Source organism: Aethina tumida, chromosome 3, assembly GCF_024364675.1.
Source record: "Aethina tumida isolate Nest 87 chromosome 3, icAetTumi1.1, whole genome shotgun sequence".
Lineage (NCBI taxonomy): Eukaryota > Metazoa > Arthropoda > Insecta > Coleoptera > Nitidulidae > Aethina > Aethina tumida.
In genome coordinates this window covers 36,041,492-36,068,440 of record NC_065437.1, presented here as the reverse complement: position 1 = coordinate 36,068,440, position 26,949 = coordinate 36,041,492, and the positions used below count along the sequence as shown (strand labels likewise).

The 26,949-nt window shown below is 30.4% G+C and overlaps 1 long non-coding RNA gene across 1 annotated transcript; it reads right to left on the bottom strand.

Moving 5' to 3' along the window:
* Positions 1-780: 780 nt before the first annotated feature.
* LOC126264895 (uncharacterized) lies at positions 781-24,167 on the bottom strand. Its single transcript, XR_007547493.1, has 4 exons — positions 23,777-24,167; positions 20,486-20,516; positions 1,745-1,774; positions 781-891 (listed from the first exon to the last, which is right to left on the bottom strand). It is a non-coding gene; the product is annotated as an uncharacterized LOC126264895 (long non-coding RNA).
* Positions 24,168-26,949: the final 2,782 nt, after the last annotated feature.

Below are 26,949 nucleotides of genomic sequence, written 5' to 3'. Positions count from 1 at the left end.
GTCGAACACAAAAATAAATTATAAAATCAATTGTATCGAGTACGGGGTTTGGTTCCTTTACTTGCGAACCCTGCTCGAAATAAAATGTTGTATAAAAACTATATAAATAAAGATATCCGTATATAAATTGAAGTGAAGTACAATATGTTTAGGCACTTATTAATTATAAAATTAATTTACATGAGTTTTTAATTTGTCTACATATGGGCGATAGTGTTATTACTGGAAAAAATGTAAAATTATTGTATAACAATATAGTAGGTGTACAAAACTAATACAATAAACAGCCGATCCCATAATACTTGGTTTTTACTGAATCCTCACATTATCGTAATCGGAAAATCCGTCTGTACGCTTCGTCAAAATATCACTGATAAAAAAACAAGCAATCACCGAATGCATTTGTGAGTAAGACGCCCGTTAAAATCAGGTGTCTTATACCCAATCATCCGATTGGAATGCATAATTTGGTCATGATGGTAATTATCGACAGGCGGATCTTCTTTCTGGTTAACCGCAATGTCTGGAATGAGTGTGAGTATGAACAGTCATCAGAAGCGGGAGGAAGGTACGAACAAGTACTGCGGTCCGGATACTGATCAAAGGAACATAGTCCATTCATAAATATCCCTCATGTTAATAAAAATAGTTGTCTAATAATTATTTTCCAAGGATTAATTACATGACAAACTCATACCTCTTTAAATTTTCCCCTAACCAAAATAATTAAAATTCTGACACAAAACCAAAGACAACACGATTGTCAACAATTATTACTTACTTATAAAAACCAATAGTTTCGGTTTAGTCATCTCATCATCTGGTGTGTTAATACGGGGTATAAATTATTGGTAGTGGAAAACACAATGTACGCACATAACCAAACGACCACTAGAAATATGTACAAAATGATGATTCTTAGCTATTTAAGCAAATAACCAGTTTTAAAAATAAGAAGGTTACATTAGGTAAGGTTAAGATATTAAGATCGTCGTGAATTTATTCATTTAGAATGTAGCAAAAAAAACTGAACAACATTTTTTTAAATTTAATTTTAAGTAATAACTTAGAATAGTAAAAGTTTTAAAGTGAATGAAATGATGAAGATAAACAAAATGAGTTTGTCGCAATATTTCACTAAAACTGCACCAGATTAACTTTTTTAGAAAGACAATATCCAGAGCAACGTCAAAATGAATATAATAAATGTTAATATAATGTGTTCCCGCAGAAATCCCAACATTCTCAACTACTGAATCTGTCTGTAATCTGCATCGGTCGGCGTCCACATCCTTTTGAAATCGCATCCGTTGTCTACCACCTCTAAACACTCATTCAACTTTGTGCAACCTTAATTTTCAGAATAGATGAATGGAACGACGAAATTTTTCGATGGTGCAGACGCCTGGCGCTAAAATGTCCGAAATGCGCCGTGGACCTACTCAGAAATCGCCAAGTTCTAAGAATCTTCTTTTGTGTTTTGTGCGAACAGTATTTTTTTTCTGTTCGTGTTGCTACATGAATGAAGGCTTGCGGTGCCAGTTAAATCCATTCGGCATTCCGAATACATCGCAATAATGGGAAGTGACAGGCGATAAGGTCCTTCTGTGGTCATTTTTATGCATATTAATTAACATGAATTTGTTTGTCAATTTTATTTTATTACTTATTTCCGATTCGTATATTTTAGTTTACAGTCATTAATTATACCATTATTATAATAAGTTTTGTTTTTGAATCTTACCTTAAAAATTTATCAATGTCTCCAATAATTCTGCAAAAAAAATAAAAATTCTATTAGAATGTTACAAATTTTTTTTAAATTATATATATATATATATATATATATATATATACACTATCGCTCATATGTAGAGCAACAAATTAAAAAATATATAATCATTTTATTAAAAGAACAGTTCTTTTTAATTAAAAATAATCTTTTAATCAATAAGTGTCTAAATATTTCGTATCTCAATTTGTATACGAAAATCTTTATTTACATAGTTTTTATACATCTGATGGTATTTCATAAGCGAGAGGACCAATTAATGAAAAGTATAATCCCAAGTACAGGAGACCCACTGTGAAACATGGTGGAGGAGGAGTTATAGTTTGGGGATGTTTTTCTGGGTTTGGTGTGGGCCCACTGGTTAAGTTAAACTGGATAACGGATCGTTTTGTTTATCGTGACAATCTAGAGAAACATATGCTTCCATTTGCCGAAGGTAACGTGAGTTTAAGGTGAACCTTCCAGCTCGACAACGATCCGAAACACACGTCTAAGTTAGTTAAAGTATGGTTCGCTTCTCAAGGAGTACGGGTCATGCCCTGGCCAGCACAAAACCCAAACTTCAATCCAATGGAAAACCTTTGAGAAGAAATAGATCGAAAAATCCTTGTAAAAAGATGAATCAAATCAAATCAAATATGAATGAACTCTACGAAGATGTTCAAAATCACTCGAAAGAAATTTCGAACGACTATATTGAAAAGCTACTAAAATCAATGAAGAAAAGGTTGTGGTTGTGGAAAGCCACTAATAAACAATTATATTGCTGTATTGTTTTTATCAAACATACTGCATAAATGACAATAATATGGATATTTAAACGTAGACTTTTATCAAGACAAATGAAAATTTCTAAAGTTGCTCTATAATTAATTAATCCGGTCGTTAAAAATGTAAATTAACCGGTAATTTGAAGTGCGACTGAAGTATTTGAAAGTGGACGGGAGCAAAGTGTTTTGAAGAGCAGTAGTTAAGTTAGTGCGAGGCAAAGGTGAGAACAGGTGATCTATGGAAAATAGGACAGTGGACGGGTGGCTGAGAGACGTGGAGAGACGTGGAGAGACGTGGAGAGACGTGGAGAGACGCGGAGAGAGGCGAAGAGAGGGAGAGAGTGTGCGCGACGCGACTGGCTCAAGAGACAACGGTAACAGGAAATGCAACGGTGGGCGATATGCATGTGCATCGCCCCCTCACCAGTATTTCATTGATACCAGAATTTTCATTCATTCACAGATTGAGACATGCTAGATAAATTATATCCACGAAAGAGAAAGGCTCGTTTACACCTTGCATTTTACCTACCGTAGACCTGTACGATTTGCTTTCAATTATATGTGTATAGCCCACTGCTAAATCTGATCGAGATTGATCGTTCTGTTCTTGGCAGGTTTTAAATTGTCTTGCTCAATCATACAATCGACAATTTCTTCTTTCAGCCACAAAGTTTTCAAAGTGTTCATTTCTACTTTAGTATTGATAATATAAAATACGGTTTTTAGATCATAACCTAGGTTGTGACGTACTTGTTGGAAGCATTAACATAATTTATTCCAAAGTATAACAAAATAGATTATTTGAATGTGACAAACATACATAACATATACATATCGTTTCCAGAATTGTCTGCGACGATAAAAAGATAGTGCTTCCGGCTTCCAGGAACCAGTCATAGAAACATGCACACATTCAGCAAATTCCTGAATTTACAATTCCAAATAATAACTGCATGGTTTTTGCGTTGACGTACGTTAACAATTGGGTTTACCACAAAAATGTGTCTTCCGACCATATGGACTGGTCATATTGCGCTGAGTGATGTAAATAATCTGCGAAATGTGTTAAACCAAGGCAAACAAACACGTTAGACAATGGTTTTGGAAATCCAGATCTGAAAAGATTTATTACTTTCAGATGGCCACAAGTTAATACAACTATTGTTTTATAAATAATTGATGAGGCGTCGCAGCATTGAAGTTTCACAAGTTTGCAACGGATATAATTGGTAAAAAACCCAATTGGATACCTTTAAAATACAACAATTGTTTAGAAAAATGGATAAGTAAATTTAATGGCAAACAAATAAAATTGGTATTGCATTATAACCACAAACACATACTTTTTACAGTCAAGGAAGATCGTGAAATTATTTTTAGACTTTAGTGGGTTATTAAATTATGTATCGTTTCAACAATAAAGGTCAAATTATGAAGTGTAATAATATTGGCTGACTTAGTGACAAGTTTATGCTTTTAATATAGTTATATTAAAATAAATTGCAGGTAGAAATGTTATAGAATATTAAGTTTATAAATTATAATAATTACTGGAGGTTTGTTTATAAACATCGTACTTATAAATTTATATTTATTTATATAAAATGTGAAATTTAACAATTTCTTTATGATTTATACTAATAATTAGAAACGTATATTATGCATATAACACGCAATTTCAACTTGTGTGGTAAACTTAAAGATTACAATTAAATTGCATATTTTTTATTAAAGTGTTAATAAATAAGTTATTTATTTCTCAAACAACTATAAAATTATATTTTATAACTGTGACTAAAATGAAAATAAAAATATATAGGAATTTGATAATATCTCGTTAAAAAACAGTTGTGTGTATTGGATTGTGTTTATTATTGATCGCTTCGAAGTGACTAATAAAGCTGAACATTAACGACACGCGTCCTTTGCTCTGCTATTTCGCTAATTGCACGTCGTAATAATAGTTTCTGAATGGAAAATCCGACGGTGAGCTATTGTTTTCGATTCGTCATATTTGGCGTAACCATGTGAATCCACAATAAATTCTACGATTCCAGAAATCGGCAATTAATAAATTGCTGAAAATTTCTTAGGAAAATTTAATCGACTTAATTTAAGAATAGGGGATGGCTTTCAGTTTTAATTAAAGATGAATTAGATTATTCCAAACTTGTGAGGCATAGATTTTCCAATGATATAAATCAAGAAGAATTTTTTGTTCTCTAGTACGATTTTTTATCAATGTAATTATAAAACTTTACCTTAAATAGAAATCTTAAAAAGTTATCCTACTTACTTATAAGTAATAATAACTATAAACTCCCGACTGGAAGTCAGGATAAATTTTACAACTGCTTAAAATTTGTGATTTGATGAAAGAGCTTCCTTAATGCTACCTTTCTTATCAGTTAGCAAACGTTAGAAGGTTTATCTCTAGTAATAATTTTGTGTTTTGTAAATACTAGATGGGGTGAAAAGTAACCTTCTTGGGAATGAAACATTTTTTTTTTAATTTTTTTTTTTCATTTTATTTATTGTAGCCCTCTTTCAGATCGATACACTTATTCCAGCGATTTTCCAAATTTATGATCCCGTCCGAAAAGTAATTTTCCAGGAGGTCAAATAAATACTCCTCCGCGAGCTGAATTTTTTTATTGATTAACCATCTTTTGAGGTTCGGAAAGAGGTAATAGTTCGACGGAGTTTATTTGGCAAATAAATAAATCGATGCTCTTGTGTGCCGGCGCGTTGTCTTTCAAAAACAAAATGTGTTTCACTTCATGTGAGGCCGTTTCGCATCGATGGTTTTTCCTTTTTTCGAAGTAGTCCACGACGAGTATGCCATGACAGTCCCATCGAAGGGCCTGCCACTACGGACTTCATCGACAGTGGAGTTTCGGCCACTTGAAACCAATATTTCACGGTGTAATCTGAAGGAAATTAGCCCCATAAGATTTATCCAACTTTTCTTTTGTTTCATTCGCCGTTTTGCCTCTCAAAAAATAATGTTTTATGAGAGAACGAAAATTATGATGCCAAACACGTAACCAAATATCAGATGTCGAAACAAAACTAAGGGCTGTATCACGCTGAAATTTGACATGTCGGCCTAAATATAACCTTTTTCTCGATAGCATCGCATTTTGGTGGTCAAGGAAGTTACTTTTCACCCCACCTAGTATAAATGGAAGTAATTTATATAAAAACTTTTTAAAAAAATTGAATAACAAAATTATGACATGGTAGTAAAAGAACAATAAAATTTTTATAGCAGTACAAATATTAAGAAGTAGAAGTTAACGAATTTAACTTTAATTAGATTTATAGGTTTTATAATTTACATTGGGGTCAGTAAGCACTATAAAATTCATCATGTTTAATAAATGACTAAGCCAAGTAAATAAAATTAATATTTTAAATGAATTAAATTATTTTTTTAACGAATTGGTGTGTGCAATTTTCCCGCGCCGTCGTCGATTGGATCTACGAGGCGTACGGCTCAGACACAGATGCGTCGCCGCGAGGAATTCCCACTAAGTAATAAAATAAGCACACATTCCTCGGGTTCATTAATATTTGAAGTGGTCGGTTCCTGTCTTGCAGTCAGTCTACACGTGCTGATGCACGTCCGCATATATCCTGTAATTACGAATGGCACAGCCACCGGTAATCCTTGGTCCTTTCCTCTTTACCACTGTTTCATTTTTCATGGGCTGGATGATTGAAAGAAGGGAAAAACTAAAACAGTTTCCTTCGAACACGAATTAGTAGGGAATCATTGTCAAGTGTTTTCCAACCTTGACCCAATTTCGGCATAATCCCGCTCACCTGGAATCGCCACAAACCTGTGCATTTAACACTAACCACGCCAACATTAAACAAATACAGTTAAGCAACTGCATAATTCATCAGTTTCACACATAAATAAGCCGAATGAGTGGACTATATCGGTTCGTCCGAACAATTGCTTTCCACATAAAGATACAATCGTAAAAAATCGTCACCACTTGGTTGCATGCGACGAATATTGAAGAAGGAAAGACAGTTTCCGAAATGTATGTCACGAATAATAAATATGAGTTTGCGGTTTGGGCCTCTCCGCATTTTGCTGTGTTGTGTGTATGCCGATTCACGTGTCCCGATTTTGCTGTTATCATTCCGGTGCAATGTCTTCTTAACCGCAAACTACCTTCGGATTGCTTAAGTAACCTGAGAAAATTAGGGGAAAAGTGTAAACAGCCGTCGATATTTCATGTTTAATTGTCAGGTTAACGTAGTAAGGTGAGGTGGTGTCGCCATTAACATTGATGGCTTCGTAACCGCAGACTTACTGAAGGATTACTTAATTTCGTGTTCGAGATGTTTAAGAAGTTAATATATTTTATTTTTGTGCTTAATGGCCTCTTTCGTTGGAGTGTTTAAGAAGAGGAGAGGCATGTACCGGAAATTATTCGCAGTTTTGACATTATTATGTTAAATTATTCAAAATATTGTAGTTCTAAGTAAATAATTTTTATTACATACATTCTTTATATGTATATGAAATTGACGTCAATTGATCCTGTCAATAAAAATTACTGTGAATAATTGTTTATTTTTAAGAAATATTATCTAGTAAATTATGTAACTATTTAAGTTCAAATATGTTACATACACCCAGATAGATAATAGTGCTATCAATGTTCAAGAAATAATAAATTCATTTGGAATATTTGGAATAAGAAAAATTTTAATTGGAAGGTTCGTTTAAAACTGAGTGTAAAAAATTTTAATGTAGTAAGTAAATCTCTAAAAAAGTGTTGAAATAAATATCATTGTTTTAAATTGAATTGTCTATAAACATGAACGTATGTATTGTAAAAAAGAATTATATTCATATAACGTAGCATTCAGAAGTTTAAAATTAAAATAAAAATAAAAAGAATCACAAATAAAATTTTGTTACTGATTGTAAACATACTAAAATATCTACAAAAATTACTCAGACAGTTCAAAATTTGTGTAGATAATTTTTAACGCTGGGAAATCCAGTTTATGTAAAAAGAAATAAAATATTGAAAATTTGTTAAATAAGTAAGCTACTTGTGAATTAAACATTGTTTTTTATATTTTTTCATAAATATGAAAGTGACAACAATTTTTGAATAATTTTCAAAAGAGCAATTTCAATATATTTCAATTGAAAATGTATAGAATATATATATATATATATATATATATATATATATATATATATATATATATCTTATCGAACATTAATAAAATAACAATTTTGAATACATATTAAAAATACATTAACACATAATTAAGGTTTAGAAAATTTTAATTAAGAAATTGGACAAAGTTTCTACAACTTATCTTAATTATTACTAAATTTTATAAAATTTCAACAATTTTAGCAATAATTGTTTATTAGTTATGTTAAAAATAAATATTTTGTTATTAAAAAAATAATTATACTTCTTTATGTTCTAATCATTTTTAATATTTTTTCATAAATCTTGAATATTCATACACATTCAAATTTAATTTACAGATTTCACCTGCACAGAACGAGTCTCTGAGAACGAGTCGGACACGGGTGACAGCGAAGCCGATAACGTGTACCACCAATCTGTTGCGGTAACCTACGCGGTGAGAAAACTGAATCATGCCGCGATCAAGGTCTGATCATGAATGAAATATCTAGGAAGCGGTCTGCGCTTTCTGGAACCGATAAACGAAATGAATGAATCTATGATTTATTGGATTACGACGAATGGAACTTGCGTCAAGGGAAATTTGAAGACACCTATATTTATGTTTGCGTTTGCCATTTAACACGTTTCCTTTTAGCAACTCGGTTCTCCGTTACCTTCGGGTTTATTATTCTATTGGTTTTTTACCTTTGTTGTTTTTGTTTTTCTTGTGATAGTACAGTCATAGTTCATGTAGTTGATCTCGTGAGCGGTTTTCTAATTGCGTATTATGTAGGTCGGGAACCGTGCCCGATCTGCCCATTACTGGAACACCTATGTATGAAAAACCAGTTACGTATCCGTGGAATAATCCGATTATTTTGTATGTCTATTGTACGCTGTTTATTCAATTTTGTGTAGGTACTATTTTATACATTTTTCTTTGTTTCTATTTTTATGATAAAAATACTACTACTACTACTACTACCACTACTACTTATACATATCTTCTTATGAGCTCTTGAAGTGATTTTAAAACACATCCTTTCATTTTTGCTTTAAAATAATTTATAATTTTATATATACTTATTGGTATTTGCTGGTACCATAAAGCCACATTATTAGTTTTATGTGCTCCTACTAAAAATAGAAAAAACCTTAATAGTGAATTAATTACGCCACTAATCGTCTTAGCCCAAAGCTTTTAAAATATTTTATATCTTATGTTACTAAATAATTACTTAACAATAAGTAACACAAAAAATGACTAAATTTAAAGAACTTCTTTGTTTCATGAATCCCGCAACTACAGGATGTATAATTTGAGTTAGGTGAATGTGTGATCAATGGTAAAATTGCACTGTGTAACATTATCTGGTGATAAATCTTGTTTCTCCGAAAATCGCTTGGCATCTTGACGCAAAAGGAAATAGAAGAAATATGATTGAACAACAATAACGCAACCGCAGATTATTTACTTGTATTAATCATCCTAAAAAGTACCGTATTAACGCTCATTCCGATAAATCTATAGGTAGGTGAGAGTTTTTTAGTCCATTGTGCAAGTTGTGCAACGCACAAAACAGTTTTACGATCCAGTCTAAATAAATTCCTGGTAGAAATCACAACGATTACCAGAGATAAGAGCCGTGATCATTGAACGTACTAGAATGTGGTGAGAACCAGAGGAAAATTCAGCAAGAGTTGCAACTTCGACGTGCTGGAGGTGCACATTATTTTATAAATATTGAACGAAACGCGATATTAGGTTTGCTGAGGCCAGATTGCATTTTGCAACTCAGAAGCTGTGATAAAATATTAAATGCGAAAGTTATGCATTTGAACTGTAAACATATGAAATTCCAATGCGCTTGTTACGAATATTGTGCAAATAAGCAACACCCGCGCGATTTTGCCATATAACATGATGTTGACACTATTAATAGAAATGTTTTTGTCACTCAACAACCACTTCCTTGTCCGGATACATTCTGCTACTCATTTTTATTTTCGATACAAATATATGAAACTGAAATATCCCTGAAACGGCTTACTGGTTTTCACCGGCAATTGATAAGCTAATAAATATAAATTAATTGTTAACATGGGGTCGAATTTTGTTCGTTTTTCGTTAAGTGTTACCCATTATATTAATCTGTGATAGACGCAACACGTAGCAGTTAATATCGTGCTGTTAATTATTTCTACATTTCAATTTTAATAGTGCCGCATTCAAGCAATCACCGATAAATGCACACAAGCATTTCGTTAATAGCGAATAAATTGTTTGAATAATGATATCGGGAGATGCCGTTCTAAAATGCACGTAGCCATCATTAATTAACTAATCACATATTGATTAACGCCTTAAATAATTGCATTGCACGAAAAGTTATTTTTGTGGGTCATTAACTATTTCGTAATGTTCTAATACGCCATTCGCTCATATTCCTTGTTCGACAGATAAGATTGATTATCTGTGTGTGCATGTTGAGGTAGGACAAACTTAATAGTTCAGAGTTCCCCTTTTTAATGAGGAAAAATCCGTTTGTGAATTGGTAAACCACATTTTGCTAGGGACGGGACGAATTGGTGATTTAAAAACCACATTTGTTTTAATTTTAAACACGTCTAATGCAACGTGACCTATACCAGGTTCCCGACCAACTATAATTTTTGATATCTGGCTACTTAAATTTACAAATGAACTTAATAAGATGTGGTGAAACTTTTAAATTGCTGTGTTCAAAAATAGAACATAAAAATATCCTTTATTGTTCACAATGATTCACGACGTAAATATGAAGCTATGTATATCAATGAAAATTGTTTAACAATACGAAAATAAAAACGATAATTAATGTGAAATATTTCGAGTGACTTTTTTACATTTTGTGTTGTTTTCCCCGGAAAAATTGTCACCTTGTAATTTTTTTTACAGTAAATACATAAATGCAAACAAACATCTAGTATTTCCCCGACGATGACCAAGAACACAATGAATTGACGATTATTTCGTTACTTTATGAAATAATACAAGTACTTCGTGACTTACTTTATATTCTAAAACAATGCCGGTAATAAAAATACATTACATTCTGTCTAATCATGTTAAAGGAAAATCCAGTTTATTATTCGGTAAATCACACTATCAACCTTACAGGGGAAGATTCTACTCATTCCGATTTATGTCATAGAAACCACAAATTATCTACAAGGAAATAACACTACTGACTTCAAAAAATCCAGAAGTATGAGCCACAAATTATCTTAATTGTGTTAATATAAACAGTTAAATGTGTATAATATTTAACAAAATTTTCAGGATTTATTTAATCGTTGCTTGTTGCTTGTTGCTTGTTGCTTGTTGAAATAAATATGTTAAATCACTAAAATATAAAAGAAAGAGCAAACCATAAAATTACTTAATTGATTACATAGGCAAAACTAATAAAACATTCACACTTCATAAAATTCCGGATTACTGATCGAAGTAACGTTTATTTTTGAATTTTATTTGATTACGTACAACCTTGACCCGAACAATCTAAAAATAGTTTGGTAGCAGATAAAAGTCGGATATCACACAAAATTGATATTGGTGATATCCAACCAGATAAAACAAACAATTTGAATTTAATTACCGTCTCAATAAAGGACAATAAACTATTATCAATCGAGTATTAGTCATCCGTTTTAAATACTACAATCTCAAATAAGATTAACATATAAATGAATGAATGAAATATTCATTAACTGTACTTGTTATTCAGATAGTGTTACAGGTTTGATACATACTCCAGTATCTATCTCATAAAGAATGTTTAATTCAAAAATTAAATGATTAAAAACATATCAAACCAAGGGTTAAAACATTAAAAATGTGTAATTCCGGTAATGTTTACAGACACCAGACACATCAGCATTTTCATTACACAATATATTTCCGATGTTCATCAAATAATCATAAATTTATCATTTTAATGTCCCAAAATAAACAATAAGGAATCCACGATAATGCGAGAGCCCATAAACAAATTGAGTCGCAATAATTGTGTTATGAACATAAGAAGTGCATCAACTTTTAATGCCAGTTTTACGATTTTGCAAAGTGTATCCCCGCGAGAGAGACAAGAGGATGAATGTGGTACTGTAACCTTGGATGTCGTGGTTCTCAAAACAAAAGCTGGGTCAAGAACCGTGAACCTACGCAAAATTTTCACAATGTAGAGGCAAGTGTGCAATTCCTGCTACCACTATACAATTTTCTAATAAATAAATCTGATGTGTTTCCAGGAAAATCATGTTCACACTGAACAACTGCACAATAAAGCTTTATAGTAAGCAAATTCATTAACAAATTGATTGTGATTTGTTGTGGGAAAATATTTCACTGTAGATTCCAAAATGGATTGATAATAAATCGTATTATCTATATTTACTTTCACATTGGGGTGAAAATTTTATTTAGATAATTGAAATTAATTAAGTTTCCAAAAATAATTTTGTATTTTAAAAAATGAAAGACTTTCAAGATAAAATGTAACTTCGAATTTAATTTCAATAACTTTTAATCAATTCTACTGAATTTTAAGAGAGACATCATGCATGAAAGAGAAAGAAATTTGTAAACTTTTACCGTCTCTGTCGTGCATGATATCTCTCTCAAAATTTAGTCGAATCAAACGCTTTTCGATTGGTATAGGCAGGTATATATTATAAATATTAATAAAAGACATTTGTATATTTATACAAACTAAAGCTTACAAACAAATTTAAGTATTATTAATTTATAAAGAAGAATATTATTCTTAAAAGTAAGTATAATTATGTGATATTTATTTTAATAAAAAAATGTTTATGAATGAGGGTTTGTTTGACGACTAGAGATTTATATAGAAAACTAGGCTTTTTACCAAAAATATGAAGACCCATTTAGATTTACTCAGACTGGACTGTCTACTGGACCGCAGAACAGTGGATCTGGTAGTGATGAATTTACATGTAATTTATTTAAAAAGGGCAGTTAAGTTTATGTTGGATTTTCTACAGGAACATATATAATAAACGATACTCTTAAGTATTGGTTAAAAGACAAAACAATCAATGTTTTACTATAGTCGACGCAATTTCCAGATATCAATTTTACAGAAAACATGTGAGATCACATTGTTAAGGTAACTCAACATAAAAATAATAAAAATTTAAACAAACTTTTAATTTATTAAAGATAAAAAACCGTTACTCATTTAATCAATAAAATATTCCTTTAAAATAAGTCGATTTCTTTAAAAAAATTCTAATAACAGTCCAACAGAAAAAGAGATAAGAAAAATTCGGATAAGGTATGAAACACCCTATTAAAATAGCAAATGTTGAATGAATATTTTGTATAATTTTTAATTTTTTCATTACTCATTACGATATAAAAAGAACAAATAATATCCTCAGAAGTTACTAACGAGTAAGTTAAATAATGTGAGTATGTTTAACAATAGTATATATATAAAAATATAAAAAAAAAGATTTTATTATTAGCATTTATATATTTGAACGAATATAATTATACTATATTATTTGGATTACTGGACAATCAATCCTCCGATTAAATGTTACGTTACGTGTTATCCATTAATTGTATTCAACATTTATATTCCACTGGCACTATTTATTTAGAATACTTTGTGACTAATCAACTAGAGAGTGCTTATTTCAATTACTCATTTCTTGAAACTGAAATTAAATATAACGTATTCACATCATAACAAAAAGCTTTCTTCTATAATATATTATAAAAGTATCACAGTGAAAATTTGAAAAAGCATTTCAACAAAGAGAAAAACGAAATAATTCTATGTGTTTGCATTACATTACGTACATAAACTGTGCAATCTGAAACTTACAGAGCCATATGTGAATTTTGACGCTTCAGTTTGTTTTAATAATTGCGACTGACGCTAGACCCGTTTCCCACTAATTACAAACCATAAAAAATGTATTCATTGAAAACATTATCGTCAATAGATTTTGATTTGACGCATTACTTTTACAGCACGCTGTTACATTTCAGCTGAAACTACGTCTGCAATGGCTGCAAGAAAATTGAAATTAAGGATTAATTACTGTAACAGGAGAATCCTTTACGACAACGTATTTCCATAGACATAGAGAGCATGATGTCAGTATAATTAACGCAGTAATATAGGAAAACGTGAAGATTTGAAAAACAATATATACACTATGTGATGTAAGATTGAATGGGTGTAATTAATAGGGTTCTGTGCAGATTGACCATGAAAACATGGTTTAACAAAAATAAGAGTACTTGTTTTTATGCAGTAGGCATTCGATTATATATATAAACTACAACTCTTTCAAAAGTTTTTTAAGTTTTAATACAAATTTGAATTTAATAAATTCTTTGTAGAACATAATTTTTTTATATTATATTATGTACCCAATAAATTTTAATTCCATCTCTGAACAAAAAGTAATTAATGAATTTGCTATTGTTATTACAAAATGGGTATGATTATTAAATGTTTAATTACAAACTTAAGAGAAAAGAAAATGCAAAATTATACGTCAGGAACCTTAGGTGCCAGCAATCAGACGCAGAAGTATCGACAACGAGGTGAACCGGAACCGGAGTTATGTTTTCATCGTTCAAACACTCTTTTTCAGAGGGAAGCCCCGTGCTATGCGTGAGATAACTTATACGTCACTGTTTTTACGTCATGGAAATAATTAGGCAACGGTTGCGACGTGCACCTAACCCAGTCATCAAATATTTTGGTTAACACATGTTGGAGGAGGATGTGGTAAGAAGTCGCTGCATTTAAAAATAGACTCAAAACCAAACAAAACACATAATAACCGGAGACAAAAACTATTTGTGTTTCTAGTTTGGATGTTTGCTCATTATTGATATAGGCGGGTTATTGACGCAGGAGAATAGTGCAAAATAATGGTACTGAGAAGTCCATGAATAAACGTTATTATTTATGTGTGTGAATCTATCAAAACCTGTGTATGATTGCGAAATCAACTGTTCTCGAAAAAACACAAGTAAAAGTAGAATATGTCGGACAATGGGTTCCCTAGATAATAATATCAGAGTGGCACAATAAATTGTGGATCAATTCCTCATTAAGAAGTAAAACTGAAATAACAATCCACCAACTACTTTTGTTCATTGATTTAGAAGTTATTAACTAGATGATTTTACGAACTGCTGATTTCCTCAACTCTCAATAAATATATTGTCTCGTATATTGAGCTATTTTTAATTGTTTCTGCTGGATATAGAAAACTTCCTGTTTTTGTATTTTATTATTAGCAGTAACGCCTTACTAGATTTTCTAATATTGCAGAGCAATTAGCTATTTAATAATGAAAGTGGTATAAACAGTTTGAAAAACAGTTTAAATTTTAAACCTGGCATACCTTACATTTTTGCATTCAATTCTATTTTATTTATTTATTTTTGATAATTTAAATCCAGTTAAATTAGTCATAATAAAAGTGAAAAACTATAGTTCAGGTACAGTTACTTTTTGGAAAGCACTTGGGGGCCGCGTGACAGTGTCACATTCAGCATACGAATCCGTAGTAATCCGTTTAAGAGTTCAGTGTCGATGATGAGGATAACATTTCTCCGGCTGATTCACGCCGAAACAGACGCCCTATTTCTCATCCTGGAAGCAGATCAACGAAATTTTGGCGCCGTCTGGCCTTCGCGCGACTGTCTCATTCGTGCCCGCTCTCGCCTTACTTTTTCCTGGTTTCCCAATTATCTTTCGCGCTACTTTTTAGGTAGGTGATTCATGGTTACACGGTTATGTTTTACCAGGAAACTAGTGTGAAAGTAGCTGGAACGAGAGGCCATTCAACGAATTGATTTGCTGGAAATATCCTGCTCAAAGTTTTTTAATATGTATAAAGTTTCAAAATTATTGTTGGGTAGAAATGATAAATGTTCCTGATATTCTATTTTCTTCATAATATTAAAGAAATAAATATTTTTGATTAATTTAATTAGTTCAAGATGTACCAGAATTCTAATAAATTTGAATATTATATTGAAATATTATAAATGGAAGTTTTGATAACTTAAATTCTTAACTTAACTTAACTCGAACTTACACAGCTCGAATGTTTCGATAATTCGAACAGATTATTTAGCAACAAGTTCAATTTTTGATTTTGATTCCATGGGATTTACAGTGACACATAAGGAAAGCTTATCATCTTTTGAAAATGATTTGAAAATACTGAAAGAAAACGAGAAAATATATACTTTATAAATTGTATAGACGATTAACGCTTTGAATAGATGTAGCAAAACATAACAGAAAGTTGTTCAGACAAATAATCAAATGTTTTAAATGCATCTTCCGTTGGTATATTAGAAAAAAATTAATGTTTCTAATAAGATAATTAACAGCATTAGGACCTCTAATAGCCGTTCTAGAAATTTAAATATCTATATCTTTTTATTATTAGTTTCTGAGAAAGTAGAGCAACTTTAAAAATATATTAATTGCTGCCACCCTGTATATGCAATTCTAATATAATTTATATCAGTTATGGACACTGTATACAAACATACCGGTGAATATTTTTTCTATTAAAAATAATTATGTTAGTTACAAACCAAAAATGTCGCTATGCTCTCCAAAATCCACAATAATTTTTAATTTTGCAGTATATTCCAAAGTAATCTTTCAATCCAATAAGAAAAAATCAATATAGAATGATTGTAACGCATGTTTTACAACAATTTTCAAGATTTGGTAATGTGGAAGGAAAAATTAAAACTGGAAGACCAAGAAAAATCAATAGGTTTCAGGATAAACAAATTTTATCCCACTCCAAAAAAGATCCTTTCCTGAGTTTACCAGGTTCCTTTTACACTGGACTTACCATACTCACTATTAAACACGGCACAGGTCGGTATGGTATGAAGCTGCTTTTTGGAATTTGGAATTGGTCCTTTCTTTTGAACATTGAGGAACAACATGGTACCGTATTTAGATAAAAATATGTCACTAAAAGTGAGGCATAGTATAGTGAGTATATATATATATATATATATATATATATATATATATATAATAATATTTTATTTTTATTTACACATAATTAATAATTTAGTCCGCAAGATAGGTTTTTCAAATTACATAAACCCCTTTTATATCAAATATTTTCATTTTACTTTGAAATTAAAAAACATGATCAGCAAAATAATTTATTTATTTTTGTACTTCTCATAAGCCAATTAAAAAAAAGTAAATAAAGTATTCAAATTAGGAATTGGGCGGTTTAGTTCTTTAGAAAACCAGCATTTGATAAACATTTCCTCAACTGAATGCGCCAGACTCAAACACGATGAAGTAGCTTTTGACACTGAAAAATCAGCAATGTTCTTCTTTTACGTCGGTGTTTGGAGTTATCTCATTGGCTAGAGGCACACCTCGGCTCCCCTAATAGAATTATTCAAGTGGTCGCTTTAAATTTTTTTCTTTTGCTTATTAATTAGGTTATTTCCTATTTATTTATTTATTAATAGTTTTTTTTTTTTTTTGAGATATGCCTTAATAAGTGCTACTGACTATTCCGCAAATATTATATTTTGTAGCTATTTCACAATCCAGAAAACTGCGATGGTAGTACATTCCAAATTACTTAATCAATATGAGAACAATTGGGCCAATTAAATATTTCATCGAGCTTTACGTTCCTGAAAACAATTAACCGTTCGCCCAAAAATCCTAATTCCCCGAAATTAGCCTATTCAATTTCAATTTCCACTGTCGTAATAATTGAAACAGATGAATCATGCGGCGTCGCAATTTACAAAAAAATACATGCCCGACAAAAATATTTAAACAAATTAATTAGTCATCTGGTAGCGGAAGTTTGTAAGCTGTTTCGAGTTATGCAAAATTAAGTTTGCATGACGAGAACGGTCGTTGTAAACGATTGAAATGCGTTGATGACCTAAATCTGTTTATAGGTTAAATCGTCAATTGGTTTATTGTCTAAACATTTGAAAGCATATTTTTTAAAATCCTATAAAACGTCGAAGCATGAATGGAATCCGTCAATCATAAATTAATTAGCAGCGTTTTTAGCGACGAAAAATTAAATTACCCATCAACATATTCAATTAATTAAATTCAGGTTTCACACGCACTTTTTCCGAAGTGCGAAACAAAAGCGATAGAAACATTAATATTTTTATTTTCTCATTAAATTAACCTTTATTTTAAGCAGCGTCGGAGAGGAATAAGGTCACGGTCGTACGTTGCGTAACCAAAGCAGGATTTTGTTCGTACTTTAGACGTTACTTTCATCCGAATGAAGTAGCAATAATTTATGCTTATAATAACGTTTGCTGTCACGAATTTTATGTACATCTAAATTCAAATTATACGATTTTTTTACCTGTCATTCCGCAATTACTCCAAAGCACGTGTGCGAAATTAAATAGTGGATAATCTCAAATTATAATTCATTACTTTAATATATTTTAATTAAGCATCATTCCTAGTAATTAATTGACAAAAATATACAAAAAGTTCTCCGCAAGCCACCGTCAAAGTCACATAAATTGCCAAAGTTCACTACTAGGTTTTGTTTAAAACGTAAAATAAGTATTGTTTAAGAACAATTCTCGTCAAATTGATTACTCTGATCGCCGATTCTCGAAGGTCAGACCGATTAAACCAAAGATTATTATTAAACTCAACCAGAATAAATTTATCAGTGATGTTATCCGTGCCATTAGCATCGTTTTTACTGCAAATTCGTCTCGAAACACCCAATTAGAAAAATTATTCTATCAAAAGTCGGCCGTATAATTGATTAATTATCGGTTCCAAAATTTAGGAGTAATTATGTTTTTATATGCATGTTGGATCGCAGTGGGATAATAAAAACGAGAGCCAATGATTTATAACAAGTTTGTGTAATGTATTCTGCTCTATAAAACATTTAGCATTAATTTGAGCGGTGTTATTCAACAACGGTACAACTTTTACGTTATGCAGTTACATCTAGTAAATAACCATGAACACACATCCATAATATATGATATGATAATATGCACAATAACTTATAGAGCTTGTAAACAATTGTAAATGTGCTGTATTAAAATTGAACTAAATTTTTGGAAATTTTATTATTTTTACAACACAAGAAATAGTTTTAAATAAATTGTACATTTTATACAAATAAAATTTCGTTATCAAAATAATGTTTAATATGAAATTAATTTTGTGGTTTTTCTACATTTATTTCATAATCGACTACAATTTATATGAACTAAAACCTTTGTTGCAGAATACCGTCAAATTGAACTCTGATCGTGTTTCCAACAATTCTTCGAATATGATGTCATTTTCTAAGAATAAGTGTGTGAGTTTTTCAAGTTCTGTAATATTACTTAATCAATATTTATGAATAAATACTGTTATGATTGAATAATGCGTGTTCACCTATGTATAAAGGTCAACGAAAATTATACGTGAATTTTGTTAGATTCAAAAATGTGTGTATCACGAAATTAGTATAGCATGTTAACCATTTTTCAAACATAAATGTGACACAAGCTCATTAATTAATTTTAAAAGGTTTACCTTTGTTAATGAGTATTTGTACTAGTCAATGTTTTATTTGTTTGTTATTCGATAAAATAATTAGCGTTTAACATTAAATTTTTGTCTAAAATGAATGTAAATAATTACTGAATTTACACTTACTTAATCGAAACGCATAAGAAATTTTTCAATTAACAATTAAATAATGAACATTTTTAAAATGGAGTAACGCATCCCGAAATAAACATGTTATGTACATGTATGTATTTTTAAATAATATTCTTTTTGATAGACTAATTATAAAAATTAATTATTATTTTTTAGTAGTAACAAAACATGTTTTTTATGGACTTCACTATTTAATTAAGTCTAAAGATATAACCACGAAAAAATTAAATGTATATAAAAATGTCAACTAGTTAATATTTATGAATTAGTCACAATCTACTATTGGATAGAAATGCATATCTCTTGAATGTTTAATTAAAACAGTTTATAAATTATAACAGTTATGAAATTAATCACCCCACAAACCATATAGAGAAATTAAAAAGATTTTAATAGAGTGGCAAAATTTCATTATTTATTAAAAGAAATAAATATTATTCTCACAAATGTTTATACACAAATCATCTTTAAAATAAAATAAAATTAACTCACCTGTGGATAAACAATAAAAAAAATATACTTAAGTGCTGGTCTGTATAGAAAATTTTGCGGTGTTATTTGAAATCGCATTAAAAATATTTACATAAAATGATTATTATTGATATTTTAGAACCTTAATTTCTTGTCAAAGGATGTACTGTTTGTTTAGATTTGTTTTGACTAAGAGTGATTTTTAGAAAACAACTCAGACATGTTTATTTAATCAAAAATGAACGTAAAAGAATTAGCCGATTGATCTAAATACCTAAATAGACTATTCCTGCAGGCAGCAGGAGTAATCAGAGTTGCCTATGCTTAATTTAACGGAAAACTAAAACTAAATTAATGCGATTGCAGTCCCAGTGCCAATAGGTGGAAATATGTTAATTTATGTAAACTTAATACTAGTTTAACTTTATTATTATACTGCATTAAGATTTAAACTAAAATATTGTTTTACAGATATAATATAAGATAATACAAAAATATTACCTTATTTGTCAATGGCCGGTGTCAGGAAAGCCTGAAACAAACAACTAAGATTAGTACTGAACGTACTTTTTAAGACATTTAACTAATCATAACACACTATAAATCACTTTAACCTTGGTACATTCTCATTAATTAATTATAATAATGTAATTTTATTAGTTCTATTTCTTCTGAATCTAATGAAATAAATAAATTAAAGAATCTTAACAGAATTTCCTTACCAAGTACACAACTGTATGTATCTTCCTTCACCTCTGATTGCAGTCGACACTAAAATAAACTGGGCACCAGAAATAAACCAATTTGATAAGGCACACGCAACGTAAATGTTGTGAGAATAGTGCAAACGGGGCGCCTTGGACAAGAATTAATCGATAGCATTCGAATGTAATCAGTCGACTGTTTGATTGTATAAATTTATTGACTTACACTTTGAAAACAACAACCATAACAACGCGGAAGAAAACTATATAATGGTTGTTAGCTAAATATAATTAGGTGTTCATTGCCAATTTATATGGTTAAGTAAATAAGAAAATTATCTAAATTAGTCACATGCTTTATGTGTTATATCTTTATGGCGTTATATGAGTTATCAATGTAACTTAAGGTTACACGAACAGTGTTAAAATCGGAATATCGGAATTGTCATCAAAAATTCATTTGATTAGAACAAGGAAATATTAGATAGTTCCAATAAAAATTGTAATTGTTTATTCAGGTTTGAATAATTAATTGTAGAACAAATCAAAATTATATATTAAATTAAAATTAATAAAATGTAGTAACTTTTCAACTTAAAATTTGTTGTTAATACTCATTTATCAACATTTTAGTGCCTTTTAATATTTATTTCAGGAGTTGACTTAATGGAATTTTGTTCAAAAGCACCAAAGCAAACATATGATCAATAATCATACAGTATTGGCAGAAAGTAGAGCAACATTAAAAATATATAAATTGTATATGCAAATCTAATATAATTTATACCAATTATGAACACACTGTATACAATCATATCGGTGAATATTTCATGTATTAAAAATAATTCTGTTAGCTACAAATCAAAAAATTAAATATTCGGGTGGCAAAAAGTGGAGCAACTCTTTACTAAATGTCACTAATCTACAAAATCCGCAATACTTTTTAGTTTCATAGTATACACCGAAATAAATTAAGTTAATATTGTACATCGTGGAAAGAAATTATTTTCCAAATTAAAATCACGGATTGTATCCGGTGAGAGAAAAATCAATATCGCTCGATTGTATCGCATGTTTTACAACAATTCTCAAGATTTGGTGATGCGGAAGAAAAAAATAAAACTGTACGACCACGAAAAATCAATAGGTTTCAGGATAAACAAATTTTATCCTACTCCAAAAAAGATCCTTTCCTGAGTTCCAGCAAAATAAAAGGTCTATTTGAGACACAACTTGGATTTAATGTTTCTTCAAGAACTGTAAGAGATAAATTACTATAAGGGGTCTTCAAGCGAGAAGGCCAGTCTAAAAAGCCACTTCTATCAGAGAAAAACAGGCGAGCCAGAGTTGAGTTTACCAGGTCCCTTTTACACAGGACTTTAAATGAGTTTAATATATAATAATATATGTAAAGTATGTACCATACTAACTATTAAACACGGCGGCTGGTCGGTAATGGTATGGCGCTGCTTTTCGGGATTTGGAATGGGTCCTCTCTTTTAAATAGAGGGTATCACAGATCGTTATGTATTTAAAGAAATGTTGAGAAACAATATTTTTAACAAGATAATGACCCGAAGCACACTCAAAATATTTGAAGTAGTGGCTTTTAAGTGAAAAAATTAATGTTATGAACTGGCCAACTCAATTTCATTGAAAACTTATGGAAGATAGTGAACAACAAAAATCGACACAAAAAGTATAGTAATTAGCAAGATTTATTCACGGTTCTGCAAGATTCCTGGCAAAATATGGATCCAAATATTATTGACCCTCTGTTGCTTTCCATCTAAAAAAAGGTGCTTGGAAGTTATTCATAAGAATGGGAATTTTACAATATATTAGTGTAGAATTAATTAAAATACTAATTACAAATTATTATATTTATTTAATTATTATTTAGTTTTAAAACTTTAAATCATCATCGGTAAAATTAAACCCTTTATTTTTTTATTTTTTAACTATGTAATCCTTAAATTTATAAAGGGAAGTTAATTTTCAATATATATATAACATAACCAGGGGAAAATTATTGGAATTTTAAAATGTTGCTCTACTTTCTGCCAATACTGTATATATGGAATTGAACTAAGTTTGTAGTTAAATGAATATTCAAAATTGATAATAATATTTTTGTACTGTCATCTTTAAAATACAATTTATTGCATATAGTTTCAGCTGACATTTCAAATGGATATTTAATAAGCTTTGGTTTTGAACATTTTAATTATTGGTTGAAGTTAATAGTGCAGGCATTTTAGTGTGGGATATAATTCATTGTATAAACTTTTCTACACATTTATAAAACTTATGACATAATAACATATACTATTTATAAATTTTGTAAGATAAAAATAGTCGTCATACATCACGCATTTTTTAAATAATTTGGTGATAACGTGTTTATCAATTCATAAAGTAATTATTATAATTGATATTTAGATATCATAAATTTATGATTATTAATTTTAATTACATCCTGAGGCATTTGGGCGTTCAAATCCAGATAACAATAATTAGTTTCCGTTTATACATAATTTTTTACTTAGTTAAATATAAATAAAAATATTAGGAGAAAAACATGAGTCATTATGAGTACAACGAGCTTTTGCGAATAAATATTGTTTACTATTTTTATTCACTACATTATCATTCACTCCAATATTGGGATGATTGGAGTAAATAAAACTAGTTCCTAAGTAGATCTACCGTATTAGTGACAAAATAAAAACAATGTGCCTTAATAGTAACAAGGTAACTTATTGTTTTTAAACACCTTGGCATAAAATAGCACGTAGTTAAACAAAATTTCCATTTTCAATAAGTCACCTTGAAGCTCGACGCAGCGTCAAATAATTAGTGAAGTGACCTGGTATGCGGCTCATTTACACGAGTCACATGGTTTTGTTTTGAATGTGATCACAACTATCCAACCATAGCTGTCAACAAAGATGATTGCTAATCATTTAATCGTATCTTTTGGCTACTTCCGGCGTTTCGCAATAATACACACACACACACACACACACACGTAAATAATAAATAGCCCTGAATATAATTTTAGGTTTGTAAATTTAATTTATCTTACCTAATGTCCACGTTCAGTGCGATCCTCTGGTCGGGCTTACCACCGAAACAGAAATAGACGGCCTCCGCCAAAGAACGAAGCGACAATCAGATCGAGCACACGCAACGCAACCGACATAACATACATTCAGGCAGGTACGGGTTTCGAGCGTACGTGGCACACGGAACAATCGATCCTGCAAACGAAAATATACAATCGAAACGTCGTTTTTACGTCTCGTCTTTGCTAATAATAATAAAAAAATTGTAGGCTGCACGGGTGCATACGACACAGTTGATCAGCTGTTTTGGACACACGTAGATGTAGCGGGACGACACTCGACGATAATGAGATAGATGTCTTTGATGACGTTGGCCTGCGGCCTCTGTATATTCAGACGAAACACTGGCCGAGATGCGGTATTATGTAATTGGGAATGGGCAGGCGTCGGCGTGTGGTAGCCGCCGCGACCTTGCCGGCCCGACCGCCTGGAAATAGTGTATTTATACTTTTTCGACGTATACACGTATACTCTGTTTACTATGCACGCATTTTTCACTAATTTATGCGTTTGGCAATTGAATTTCAATTCGAATCGTCTCGGTATATTTCCGGTTTGTGCAGTTTTTGTCAAGAAGCTCGTCTCGGACCCGGTTGCTCCAGTGTATAAATAAAACTTTTGTTTTAAATTCGAAATAGCTAACGCGATATCGTTAAAATTTAGTAAGATGATGGTACAAAAACAACTTTTTTAATAACTACAACTACCGTATTATTGTATTGTTTATAACAAGAATATGGCAAATATCACTCTTGAAACTAAGATGAATGGACCATTAGAAACAGACAGCAAGCAATGACTTTCATGTAAAAGTTGAACACATACATTAATGAAAAAAAGAAAAATAAGCGTTTAACAAACGCAAGCTGATAAATCTAGTCGAATTTGAACCTAAGAAAGATTTTCATGACTATATGGTGGACTGCACGTAGAATTTTACATATTTAGTACATGACAAGAGGCAAGACGATCAGTGTTGTCTGCTGCTCGTCATAGTTCTAGTTCAAGGAAAACTTACAAACTTCTTCAGTTAATAAACACAATTCAAAACCACAGTATTGGCAGAAAGTAGAGCAACTTTAAACATGTATAAATTGTTACCGCCCTGTACATGTAAATCTAATATAATTTATACCAATTATGAACACACTGTATACAATCATATCGGTGAATATTTCATGTATTAAAAATAATTCTGTTAGCTACAAATCAAAAAATTAAATATTCGGCTGGCAAAAAGTGGAGCAACTCTTTACTAAATGTCACTAATCACTACAAAATCCGCAATAAATTTTAGTTTTATAGTATACACCAAAATAAACTAAGTTAATATAGCACATCGTGGAAAGAAATTATTTTCCAAGTTAAAATCACGGATTGTATCGTTCTTTCAATCTGATGAGACAAAAATCAATATCGCTCGATTATAACGCGTAGACTAAAAAAAATCAATAGGTTTCAGGATAAACGAATTTATCCTACTCAAAAAAAGATCGTTTCCTGAGTTCCAGCAAAATAAAAAGTCTACTTCTTCAAGAACCGTAAGAGACAGATTACTACAAGGGGGTCTTCATGCGAGAAGGCCAGAATAAAAAACCATTACTGTCAGAGATGAACAGACAAGCCAGAGTTGAGTTTACCAGGACCATTTTACACTGGACTTTGAATGATTGGAAACGAGTGATCTGGAGTGAGTAGAGGGTATTATGGATCGTATTATATATAAAGAAATATTGAGGAACAATATTCAACCACTAAAATTTTATTTTCAACAAGATAATGACCCGAAGCACAGTTCAAAATATTTGAAACAGTGACTTTTAAGGGAAAAAAATAATGTTATGAACTGGCCATCTCAATTTCCCGATCTAAACTTATTGAGTTTTAGTTTAGTTAGCACTAAACACAGCGTTATTTAGTTGAGCTATTAGTGTATTAAGACGAACGTTATTATTTGAATATTTTTAAGATTTGTAGTTCTTAACATATCGGACCACCTTCGTACATCTAGTGAAACTTTACATAAACATTTTAGTGAAACCTCCTGTATAACTTAATATTATTATGACTAAAATTGGCTACTGTAATGTGGTCAACATAATATAAAAACACAGTCTACTAGACAATTTAATTATAAATTTAACATTACCTTAATATTATCAATAATCTAAACAATATTATCTAACAATTTTAAGGATTAAATTAATAAAACTGTTTAATCATTGGCTTAAATCTATATAAGTATGTCTTTTTGGACACAGGTTGAAGTTGCAGTACATACTTAACAGGCATTTTAGTCATGAATTGAAATTATAGTTAATCTTTTTCTAGCAATAATAATTGCAGAAAAGTATTATAAAAACTTTTCTACACATTTATAAAACTTATGATATAATATACTCTTTCTAATGTAAGTAAAATAAAAATAATCGTCATACATAATGCATTTTATAAAATATTTGGTGATAACGTGTTTATCAATTCATAAAGTAATTATTATAATTGATAAAACTGAATTACTCTCATTGATTACTCGTAACTTTGTAACTTTAAATTTTTCATCAATTTTTAATGAACTCGTAGCGATATCAGATGAACATATCTATATTTTATATTTACTTAGTATACGTATTTCGTTCAGTGAGTCAACTTAAAAGAAAAAAATGTATATTTTCAATTCCAGACCAGCAAATAAACTATCTTTATATTAAGCTAAGTTCAGATATTATAAACTTCAATTTTATGGATAAAATTAGTAAAAGATCATATTCAATATTTAGTGGAAATGTTTAACTTTACAGCAATTTTAATCCAAACTTTAAATTACAATTTTCACAATCTATCAGATAATTTCAATAATTACAAAAAACAATTTAAATTAGTAAATGCTTTTTGCAACACACAGTACATCCTGGAGACATTACGACAACTTAACCGGATTATTCTGAAGCGAATATTTTTTTTTTATCTGTACAACTTACCGCTATTCCAGGATGCGTCTTCACCAACGAACAAAGATCAAACTGAAAACGTTATATCGTGTTTTGTTTAACTAACCAATTTAAGTATGTGTAGAGAATACCGTTACTTGTAATTTAGAAACACGTGGGTGAATTTGTAGCCTCGTTCCTTT